The 10,688-nt window shown below is 51.2% G+C and overlaps 2 long non-coding RNA genes across 2 annotated transcripts; one reads left to right on the top strand and one right to left on the bottom strand.

Moving 5' to 3' along the window:
* Positions 1-445: 445 nt before the first annotated feature.
* Positions 446-2,512, bottom strand: LOC132013283 (uncharacterized). Its single transcript, XR_009402962.1, has 3 exons — positions 2,430-2,512; positions 1,660-1,766; positions 446-535 (listed from the first exon to the last, which is right to left on the bottom strand). It is a non-coding gene; the product is annotated as an uncharacterized LOC132013283 (long non-coding RNA).
* Positions 2,513-9,037: 6,525 nt separating this feature from the next.
* Positions 9,038-10,279, top strand: LOC132013285 (uncharacterized). The gene is made up of 3 exons (XR_009402963.1): positions 9,038-9,252; positions 9,440-9,531; positions 10,090-10,279. It is a non-coding gene; the product is annotated as an uncharacterized LOC132013285 (long non-coding RNA).
* The last annotated feature ends 409 nt before the right edge of the window (positions 10,280-10,688 follow it).

Consider the following 10,688-nt stretch of genomic DNA (forward strand, 5'->3'; position numbering starts at 1 on the left):
CTCCTACCTTAAAAAAATTTACACATTTAATGAATTCTTTATCAGAATACCATCATTTTTTTTTAAAGAAATGGAACAAATAGACCTAAAATTTATGTGGAACCAGAAAAGACCCCAGATAGCTAGAGGAATGTTGAAAAAGAAAATCAAAGTTTGTGCCATCACAATTCCAGACTTCAAGCTCTATTACAAAGCTGTCATCATCAAGACAGTATGGTACTGGCACAAAAACAGACACATAGTTCAATGGAACAGAATAGAGAGCCCAGAAATGGACCCTCAACTCTATGGTCAACTAATCTTTGACAAAGCAGAAAAGAATGTCCAATGGAAAAAAGACAGTCTCTTTAACAAATGGTGTTGGGAAAATTGGACAGCCACATGCAGAAGAATGAAACTGGACCATTTCCTTACACCACACACAAAAACAGACTCAAAATGGATGAAGGACCTCAATGTGAGACAGGAATCCATCAAAATCCTTGAGGAGAACACAGGCAGCAACCTCTTCGACCTCAGCCACAGCAACTTCTTCCTAGAAACATTGCCAAAGGCAAGGGAAGCAAGGGCAAAAATGAACTATTGGGATCAAAAGCTTTTGCACAACAAAGGAAACAGTCAACAAAATCAAAAGACAACTGAACAGAATGGGAGAAGATATTCACAAATGACATATCAGATAAAGGGCTAGTATCCAACATCTATAATGAACTTATCAAACTCAACACCCAAAGAACAAATAACCCAACCAAGAAATGGGCAGAAGACATGAACAGATATTTCTGCAAAGAAGACATCCAAATGGCCAACAGACACATGAAAAAGTGATCAACATCACTCAGCATCAGGAAAATACAAATCAAAACCACAATGAGATACCACCTCACACCAGTCAGAATGGCTAAAATTTACAAGTCAGGAAACGACAGATGTTGCCGAGGATGCAGAAATAGGGAAACACTCCTACACTGTTGGTGGGAATGCAAACTGGTGCAGCCATTCTGGAAAACAGCATGGAGGCTCCTCAAAAAGTTGAAAATAGAGCTACCCTATGACCCAGCATAGGTCATAGGGTATTTACCCTAAAGATACAAATGTAGTGATCCAAAGGGGCACATGCACCCGAATGTTTATAGCAGCAATGTCCACAATAGCCAAACTATGGAAAGAACCTAGATGTCCATCAACAGATGAATGGATAAAGAAGATGTGGTTCATATATACAATGAAATACTATGCAGCCATCAAGAGAAATGAAATCTTGCTATTTGCAAACTAAACTAAAGGGTATTATGCTGAGCAGATAAGTCAATCAGAGAAAGACAATTATCATATGATCTCCCTAATATGAGGAATTTGAGAGGCAGAGTGGGGGGTTTGGAGGGGTAGGGAAGGAAAAAATGAAACAAGATGGGATTGGGAGGGAGAAAAATCACAAGAGAGTCTTAATCTCATAAAACAAACTGAGGGTTGTTGGAAGGAGGGGAGTATGGAGAGGGTGGTTGGGTTATGGACATTGGGGAAGGTATATACTGTGGTGAGTGCTATGAATTGTAAACCTGGCGATTCACAGACCTGTACCCCTGGGGCAAATAATGCATTATATGTTAATAAAATTATATACTTTTTTTAAAAGACAAAAAACAAAACAAAACATACATGTGTGCTCGTAGATCACCACACCTCATCCCAGAGTTCCTGGGGTGGAGCTCACAAATCTTCATTTCCAGCATGTTCCTAGGCGACCCTGCTCCTGCTGCTGGTCCCTGGGGGAAGAGGATGTCCTAGAGGAGGAGCACGGTCAGAAGGAGCCAGACCAGGGATGAACCTGAGTGCTGGCTGCATGCGGGGCGGTGCTCAGATAGAGCGAGTGCAGGCTTGGCTCACCAACGAGCTGGGTTCCTGTTCCACTGAGCCAGTACCCGCTGAGCCCCACCAAGTGCTATGGGAGCCACGGACTCGAGCTATGGAACAATAAGGAAAACCGTCTGCTTTGTGCGGCAATCTCTGCCCTGCTGGGGCTTACAGGTCATATTTGAATTTGCATCGCCAACTGCTCTCTCTGGTCATCAAGGGCGCAGTAGACGGACTCTGGAGGGGGGATTTGCTGCCCCAGTCATGCCTGTTTTAAGAAAGGTCTTGTCTTAACCAGAAAACCCCTCAGTGTTGGAGGGAGAGACTACGACAGAGCTGACTTTTGCTGGATTATAGGGTCAGATGCTACAAAAGAGACCAGAAATAACCCCAACCAGAACCAGACAGAACTTCATTTCTCTCTCATGCGACCGTCCAGGTTTGGGCACCCGGTGGCTGAAATGCACATTGAGGAGAGAGCACCAGCTCTTTCCCTCACCACTCTGATGTCCTCAGGGTGTTACTTCAGTCCAGAGTTGGAGATGATTCACCATCAGCCCCCAGATTGCACAAACCTCCGGGCCATGAGCGCAGGACGTGTGAGCAGAACGGGGCTTCCTGGGTCTGTGTAACATGGGGCGGCCGCTCACCATCGCCTCTGTCGGGGAGGAAAGGCTAGAGAGAGGGGGAGGTCAGAGAATGTGCTTTCCCTTCATGACTCACCCCGGAAACTGCCCATCTCGCTTCTGCTGACCAACCACATACCACTGCAGAGCCCCGTGGCCTCGCTTGGCCGCAGGGAAGTGGCGCTGGGACTCAAAGACCAGGATCCACTCTCTGATCTTGCTCTTACGGAATCCTTTTTGTGCAGGGAATCTTTCTGGAATGCCACATTCCATCATCTTGCCTCCCTGCTTCCGCCAGCACCTCTGTCCCTCAACAGCCTTCTCCAGACAAAATCAAGTTAAGGCAAAAACCATGGATTTTTTTTTTTTTTAAGATGTATTTATTTATTTTAGAGAGCCAGAGAGACAAAGTGCGGGGAAAGGGCGGAGAGAGAGAATCTCAAGCAGACTCCTTCTGAGCGTGGAGCCCCTATGCGGGGCACCATCTCACAACCCTGAGATTATGGCCTGAGCAGAAACCAGGAGTCCAATGCTTAACCGACTGAGCCACGCAGGGACTCCCCCATGGATGGCTCCTAAATGGGAAACACAGTTCCTCATTACTATATATCATGGATGAGAGGAAGCTTCCCTTTTCCTTTAAGTGAAGGTAGAGTGATGGGGAGGGGTTGCTGGTGCTCATCTGTGGTCTCCAAGTCTTCTTTTTTCTGTTTCTTTGTTTTCTTCCCCTCCCCCCCTCCCCCCCTCCTCCCCCTCTCCTCCTCCTCCTCCTCCTCCTCCTCTTCCTCCTCCTTCTTCTTCCTCTTCTTTCTTTTCTTCTCCTCTTCCCCCACCCTCTCCCCCTCACCTTCCTACTCCTCCCTCTCCCCCTCCCCCCTCCTTCTGCTTTGGTTTCCTTTTCATTTTGTTCTGTTTTTTTCTCACTCTGCCAGCTCCTTCTCTGCATCACTGTCTGGGAGCCCAGGACCCCCTTATTAAGGAAGGGCTGATTCTTGGAATGAGCTATAACTTCACATGTCCCTGTAAGAATAGAGTTCAATGTGAGCTCTGTAGACCATCGTCTTTCTCGGGAGTCATCCCTGTGCACACTGATCTGGGTGCGGTTCTTCCTTTTTCCTGAGAGTGAGAAGCATGAGTCTCTTTGCACTGATGAAGCTTTTTGTTGGCACATAGGTGCGCAATTATTTTAGTGCCCGAATTCTTTTCCATCATGAACATATCCTTTATTTTTCTGATATGACATGACCTTTACCATTTATCAGCTGTCCCCGTGAATTATCCCATCACTGTAAATAAATCTAGTTGTACTTGGATTGCAACGGAGAAGAGGGTGAAGCCAAGCAGGGTTTCTGTATCACTTGGTTTCTCTGAGCCATTGTCCTGCCTGAGGGACGAGGGATATGATCCTGGCATTCTCAGTAATGGTCCCCAAAGATATCAGATCTTAGTCATTGGAACTTGTGAACAATTCTTCCTAGGGCAAAAAAGGGATTTTGCAGGTATGATTAGATCAAGCATTTCATGATGGGAAGAGGAACCTGCACTACCCAGGTCGGCGGCGAACGCAATGACAAATGTCCTCGTTGGGGGAGGTGGAGGGAAATTCTGTCGTAGAGAAGAAAGCGATGTGACAAAAGAGGCAGACATCGGAGTGAGGCGTCCACAAAGCCAAGAACATCAGGAGCTCTGTGAAGCGGGAGGAGGCAAGGGGAGACTGTCCCCTAGTGCCCCTGTAGGGACCTCACTGCGGACACCTTTGTTGTGGCCAGTGAAACTGCTTTCAGACTTCTGGCCTCCAGGATTAGGTGAATACATTTGTGTTCAAACCAGCCAGTCTGTCGTAGCTTGTTACTGTGGTCCAAGGAAACAGATAAAATAACCATCACCAAGCTCAACTGGGGACTTTCGGAAGAGAACATGGGGCTCCCCAAAGTTGGCTGAAGGCTGGTTGAAAGTTCGGTCCCCCGGGAGGCCTGGGCCTACTCCCACCTACCCAACCGGGCAGAACTGCCAGGAGTGGGAGGTGACTTGGGTTTTTCATGAGCAGCTGGAGGTCACGTAGAGTGGGGTTCTCCAAGCTCCAGATTCCATACCCAGCCTGGCCTTCCCAGTGGGCCTAAGAGAGAACGACCACTCCAGAATCCAGGCGAGCGGAACAGAGGAATGCTATAAGTCGGGATGTGGAACAGGCTTGTTTATATTTCTGTCCTTGTAGGTAAGTGCAGACGTGCCACACACATCAGCTGTTCCATAAAAGAAAAGGAGGGGAAACAACCACTTGAATGAGGTGAACTGAGCTCCTGACGGAGACAGTTTCCCCTCCTGCTCCCCCAGCAATCGTGGGGTGCTCGCCCTCTCTGCTGTCCTCACGCAGCTGCCCTGTGACCCCCTCTCCACACTTCACACTCTGCCTCCCTGCTCCGCGCAAACCCAAACAGAAGGAACCTCCTCCTTCCTCTCATGGCCCGCTTTCCCGCCAGGCTCTGGAACCACCTACCTTGGCCTTGGGTACCTTGCCTACAATAATATGTTTGCTCACGCTTCCCTGATTCTGTGGGGCAGGGACTGAGACACAGGAGTGCTCTACACCAAAATATTTCAGACGGGGAGACCGAGGCCCAGAGAGAGACTTTCTGGAATCCCACCACCCTGCTTAAACCTCAGGTTCCCTGACTGAGCTCCCCATCTCTGAAAGTAATCAAGAATGCACACTGGAAAGATTGTGAGCGAGGATTTGGGACCCCTGGGTATCCTGCTCCCTCCACCCACAGGGTCTCACGTTCAAATTCTATGTCTCCCGCTTTTCACTTACATGAATTCAAACATCCAGCGAGTGCCCCTGTGCCCCAGTTCCCTCGTCTATAAACTGCAGACCGTAGCCTCTACTTGCAGAGTTATTGTGAGGGTCAGAAATAAGGCAGGTAGGACAGCCAGTATACTGTAAGTGCTCAATAAATGCTAATGGTTATTCCGGCAGACAGGAAGAAGTCTGAGGACTCTGGGGAGTCCTGAGGAGCTTAGCGAGTCTCTGTTGGTGTGTCACAGCCCTGCAGATGCGATGGGGGCTCCCGGGAACAGCAGACCCACAGGTGTCCACCGGCTCATCTCTCCACACCCCTACTGCAGCAGTGGCTTTGGACGTGGGCACCACTCTCCTCGCTTCCCAAACATTTAGACAGGTAAAGGCTCATGCCTGGGCCACCCAGAAAGTATGGGGCAGCAAAGAATGTAAATCCAGGCTTCCTGATGTCACAGACCTGCTGTCTTGGCTGTTTCTAGCCCAAATCAGTCTCTGAACCTTTGCCATGCTGCTTCCGAGCTTGGGACAGCTCTCCCGCAATCTCTGCCCTTCAAGCTCAGAATTTTTCCGCAGACCCCACCTTATAAGGCCCCTCCTTCTGGAAACTTCCTCTTGGGCTCTGGGGCAAAGATTTTTGGTTTCTCCTCAGCTCCCACTGTCCTTTGCTTCCACAGTCCTTTGCGAAGGGCTCTCTAACCACCTTTATCTCCAGCACCATAATTACCTGTTTCAGTCTCTGTCCCATCAACGGCAGCAACCCAGGGGCCAAGGCCTGGCCTGGAGCAGTAGGCCTGTCATCTCAAAAAGACTCTTATCACCCTCTGCCCTGAATTATAGTCATTTAGGTTCCTGCCTCTCTCCCCACCCTGGCGGTCTGCATTTTAAAATGGCCCAAAGTCATTTTACTATAGTTAGCCGGCGACTTCCCCAGCCGGCAACGAGTAGGTTGAGGACTCTCCAGGATTAAAAGTCACAGGTCGGAGTCCCAGGCAGGACGTAGCAGTGGCTCTGGGAAGGGGAGGAGGAAGAGGGAGGGGTGAAGGGGAGAGAGAGGAAGACCGAGAGAGAGAGAGAGAGAGAGAGAGAGGGGGAGGGGAGGGAGGTGGAGGGCAAGAGAGAGGGATGAAACGTTCCTGGTGGCCAGATGTCCTTGGCTGAATGATGACCCCTCAAACACATCTGAGTCCTGATCCCCAGGACCTGGGAAGACGCAACCTTACATGGCAGTGGGTTTTGTAGGTGTAGATTCACATCCCGAAATGGGGACTTTATCCTGTACCATCCAAGTAGCCTCAGCGGTCCTTCAACAGGGAGGCAGCGAGAGACGACATGACTACTGACTCAGAGGTCCAAGAGGCTTCTAGAAGCTGCAAAAAGCAAAGACACAGGTTCTCCCCTAGAGCCTCCAGAGGGAGTACGGCTCTGCTGATCCCCGGAATTTGGCCTGGGGAAACTCATTTCTGACTGTAGACCTCCAGTGTTGCCAGATAATCCATTTGTTTTACAGCACCAACCGTCTGGTGGTTTGTTAGAGCAGCATTAGGAAGCTACCACACCGGTCGGGTCCTGGATGCCAGGCTGGGGGAGGAAGAGGTGGACGGAGTCGGGGAGTGGCTGGGTTCCCGAGGGCAGATGGGAGCACCTCTGAAGAGAAGGCGGTGGTGAGAGGGAGAAAACACAGATACAAAGCTACAAAGCCGCTGTGGGATTCCTTTTATGTGAAGGGCAAAGAAGGCAAATGCTGGAGGGGGAGGCAGGGCCCGGGGATCAGTTCAGGGGGAAGGGCCGGCCACCGACCCGGCAGGGCAGCCGGGGTGTCTCTGGGGAGTGGGGAAGGGTCTGGGTCTGCCGGCGGCTTCCTGGGGCCCCCGTGCGCGTCGCTGTGCACGGACTGAAGAGGCGCGCTCTGTCCATCTTCCTCTCGGTCCTGCTTCTTGCTCAGTCCAACAGCAACAAGCGCGAGTGTCCATCCACGGCAGCAAAACCCACCATCTGAGCCCCATTATCTGTTGTCCCCAATGTTATCATTCATTCTTCCCAGTATGTGTTCATCTTCAGTGACCCATTCTCCAGAAGAGAAAACCACCGCCCACGTGGTCAGGGGCAGAGAGCGCGTGCGGAGTGGTTCAGCCAGACCCAAGTGGGTCTGCCCGCACTCTGCCCTGCCCCTCCACCTTGAGCCTTTGGGTGTCCCCTTGCTTGGCAGACAGGGGGGCTCCTCACCTAGAGTCACCTGGTGTCCTCTCTCTGATGTCAGTTTCTTCTCCAGGACTCGCGGGGACAGAGTGGGAGTCTCCTTTTCTTTCGTGGTGTTTTCAGGCTGCTGGAACTTGGGGGGAGCACCCTTAGCCTGGTCTCACTGCCCTGAGACCTGGTGCCCACCTGGGCTCTCACTGCGACCTCCCCAGGGCAGCAGACATCTATTCTTCTCATGCCCTTGGCCACTCACTCTCTTTTAGTCACTCAACAAACACTCCCTGATGGCTTAGGAAGCCCAGAAATGGAGGACACAGTGGAACACAAGCCGGTGAAGGCCCCCGTCCTCATGGGGCTGGTCTGGCAGTCAGCCGGCCTCCTGTCCCTCCCTCAGTTCATCTCAAGGATCCACTCAGTCATAAGAGAAAGGGAGAACTTGCCCCTTTGGCAGAGAGGTGGGTGGGGTAAACAAGACCCCAAGGCAGCAAAGCCAGGCTCAGCTGTCCTGCGGGAATCAGGTCCTTTCCCTCCTGAAGTACCACTGCTCCCCCCTCCCCAGCCACCCCGCCTCCACCAAGCCTCCCCACTTGCCTGTAGGGAAGCCACTGGCCATCTGAACAGTCCCTGCCCTAAGCAGTCTGGAAGGAACAGGGCAGAGAAGGTTTTGTTTTGTTTCTTTAAGTTTTTATTGTAACCCCAGTTAACATATGGTGTTATACAGGTTTCAGGTGTATGAACAGTGATTCAACCCTTCCATACAGCAATCGGGGTGCTCCCCGCAAGTCCCTTCCTGAGTCCCCAACCCCCCGCCGCCACCTCACTTGTGATAACCAGCTTATAATCGACTTGCTCTCCGCAGTTCAGAGTCTGTTTCTTGGTGCCCTTGACGGGCATGCAAATGGGCGCAGCCACTTTTGGAAAACAGTGTGGAGGTTCCTCACGAGGTTAAAACCAGATCCACACTGGGTATTTACCCAAAGCACACAGAAACACTATTTCAAAGGGATGCGCGCACCCCAGTGCTTACAGCAGCATTATTCACAATAGGGAAGGTGGTGTTTGTGCCCAGAGAGGCCCAGAGCCTGGCCAGGGACACTGTAGCTAGAAGGCAGGCCGGCCACCAACGCCCACGTGCCTTGAGACAAAATTATAGGTCTATCTGCTCCATGGAATTGTGGGCTCCGGCGGGGGAAGGGGGGGGGGGGAAGAGGGGCGGGGGGGTGGCTAAGGGCAGGGTTAGGGTCCCTGAACCCCAGGAGGGCGCTCAGCTCCTGCCTGCAAACCTGGGTCTTTTTCTCCCCTGGGGCTGCGGGAGCCGAGGAGGAAGCTGGCACAGAAAGCCGCCCTCCCTCTCCCCCTTCCTGCCAGCCTCAGTGGGACGTGCAGCCCTTCACACCCTCCCAGGAATCCCTCAAGGCCAAGATGTGACTCAGCTCACGCGCCAGACGCGGGCCCAGAGCAGAGGCGGGGCACGAGGCGCGGGGCGGGGCACGAGGCGCGGGGCGGGGCACGGGGGCGGGGCACGGGCGCGGGGCGGCCCCTCCCTCCTGGGCGGCGCGAGGCCCCTCACCTGCAAGGCCCTTGTTCCTTCCTTCCGGAGGAGGCTGCTAACTCCAGTTCCTTCCACTTTCCTGGGGTGCCGCGCTCCTCTGCCCCGTCCTCCATCTGACCAGCCCCCTCACTCCCTGGGCATTTAGGCAGCCCCGGGGGTTTGCTGTGCAGGGAAAGCTCCTACAAGCTACTTCTATAATCCTGTCTGCAAACCTCCCTCGCCAGGTGGGGATGGGCGAACAGGTTCAAACAGGGGCCATAACTTGTGCAAGGAGCTGACATTCAAACCCAGCTCAGCCTGGCCGCAAGCCCACTGTGTGCTTCCCCCACCCACGTCACCCTGAGAGGGGCTGGTCAGAACCTTTGGGGATCCCGGACTGACCCCACTCCGTTTTGTCCATTTCACACACAGGAAGACTTGAGACGCAGAGAAGGGACATGGCTGGTGTGGAGAGAAGAGATGCCTTAACACGGACCGCAACTCCTGCTCTGCTCCTTCCCAGGGTGAGCACTATGGCTCACAGGGGCCAGCCCCCCCCCCCCCCGGAAGGTGTGAATGAATGAATGCATGTATGCGTGCATGCATGAATGAATGAATGAGGGAGCTGGCATTGCACTGTCAGTATTGAAGCCGCCGGCCACATGTGGCTTTTGGGCACTTGCTATGTGACCCGTGTCACTGAGGAACTGAGATTGTAGTTGTGATTTCATTTTAATTAGTTGAAATTTAAATGTAAAAATTGATTCTCTGGGGCGCCCCAGTGGCTCAGTTGACTAAGCATCTGACTTGATTTCGGCCCAGATCATGATCTGGGGGTCCTGGGATTGAGCCCCCAGTGGGGTCCCATGCTCCGCGGGGAATCTGCTTGAGATTCTCTTTTCCTCTGCCCCTCCCCTCCCCCCACGTGCGCCCCTCTCTCTCTCTCTCTCTCTCTCTCTGTGTCTCTCAAATAAATAAATCTTAAAAAAAAAAGATAAAAATTGATGCTCAATTCAGGTATTGGAAAACTTTTAAGTTTGTTTGCAACAAGTCAGGCATGTGATTCCACTTGTAAACCGCAGATTTTCTGAGCACTGATTACAGATGGAGAAGGTCCGATGAAGATTTAGCTTCCACACTGACTGCCATTAGCAGTGAGATGCACGGAGCAGTCTTCAAAGACTTCTTATGGAAAATAAAATAAAATCTCATTTTTTTTGTATTAATTACATCTTGAAATAATGTTGGAGATATTGGATTAAAGAAAAATACGGAATTTGGGTTAATTTCATTTGTTTCTTTTCATTCTTTAAACGTGGTTCCTAGAATGTTTTGCATATTAAATTACATGTGTGATTTACACAATAGTTGTATCACCTAGTGCTGGGCTGGGGAAAGTTGGTGGTCAGGATAATCTAAAACCTTGCCCAAAGCACTTTACATCTTCTTTTTTTTTTTTTTTTAAGATTTTATTTATTTGACAGATCACAAGTAGGCAGAAAGGCAGGCAGAGAGAGAGAGGGGGAAGCAGGGGCTTAACCCACTGAGCCACCCAGGTGCCCCAGCACTTTGCATCTTTAATATGATCTGTTCCTTACAACTGTTTTGTGTAAACGAGGCACACAAGCTCAGACAGCTAGTGGGTGGCCGGTCTCCCCAACTTTGCGTCAGTGTTTCAGAC

The sequence above is a fragment of the Mustela nigripes genome, chromosome 3 (genome assembly GCF_022355385.1).
Source record: "Mustela nigripes isolate SB6536 chromosome 3, MUSNIG.SB6536, whole genome shotgun sequence".
Lineage (NCBI taxonomy): Eukaryota > Metazoa > Chordata > Mammalia > Carnivora > Mustelidae > Mustela > Mustela nigripes.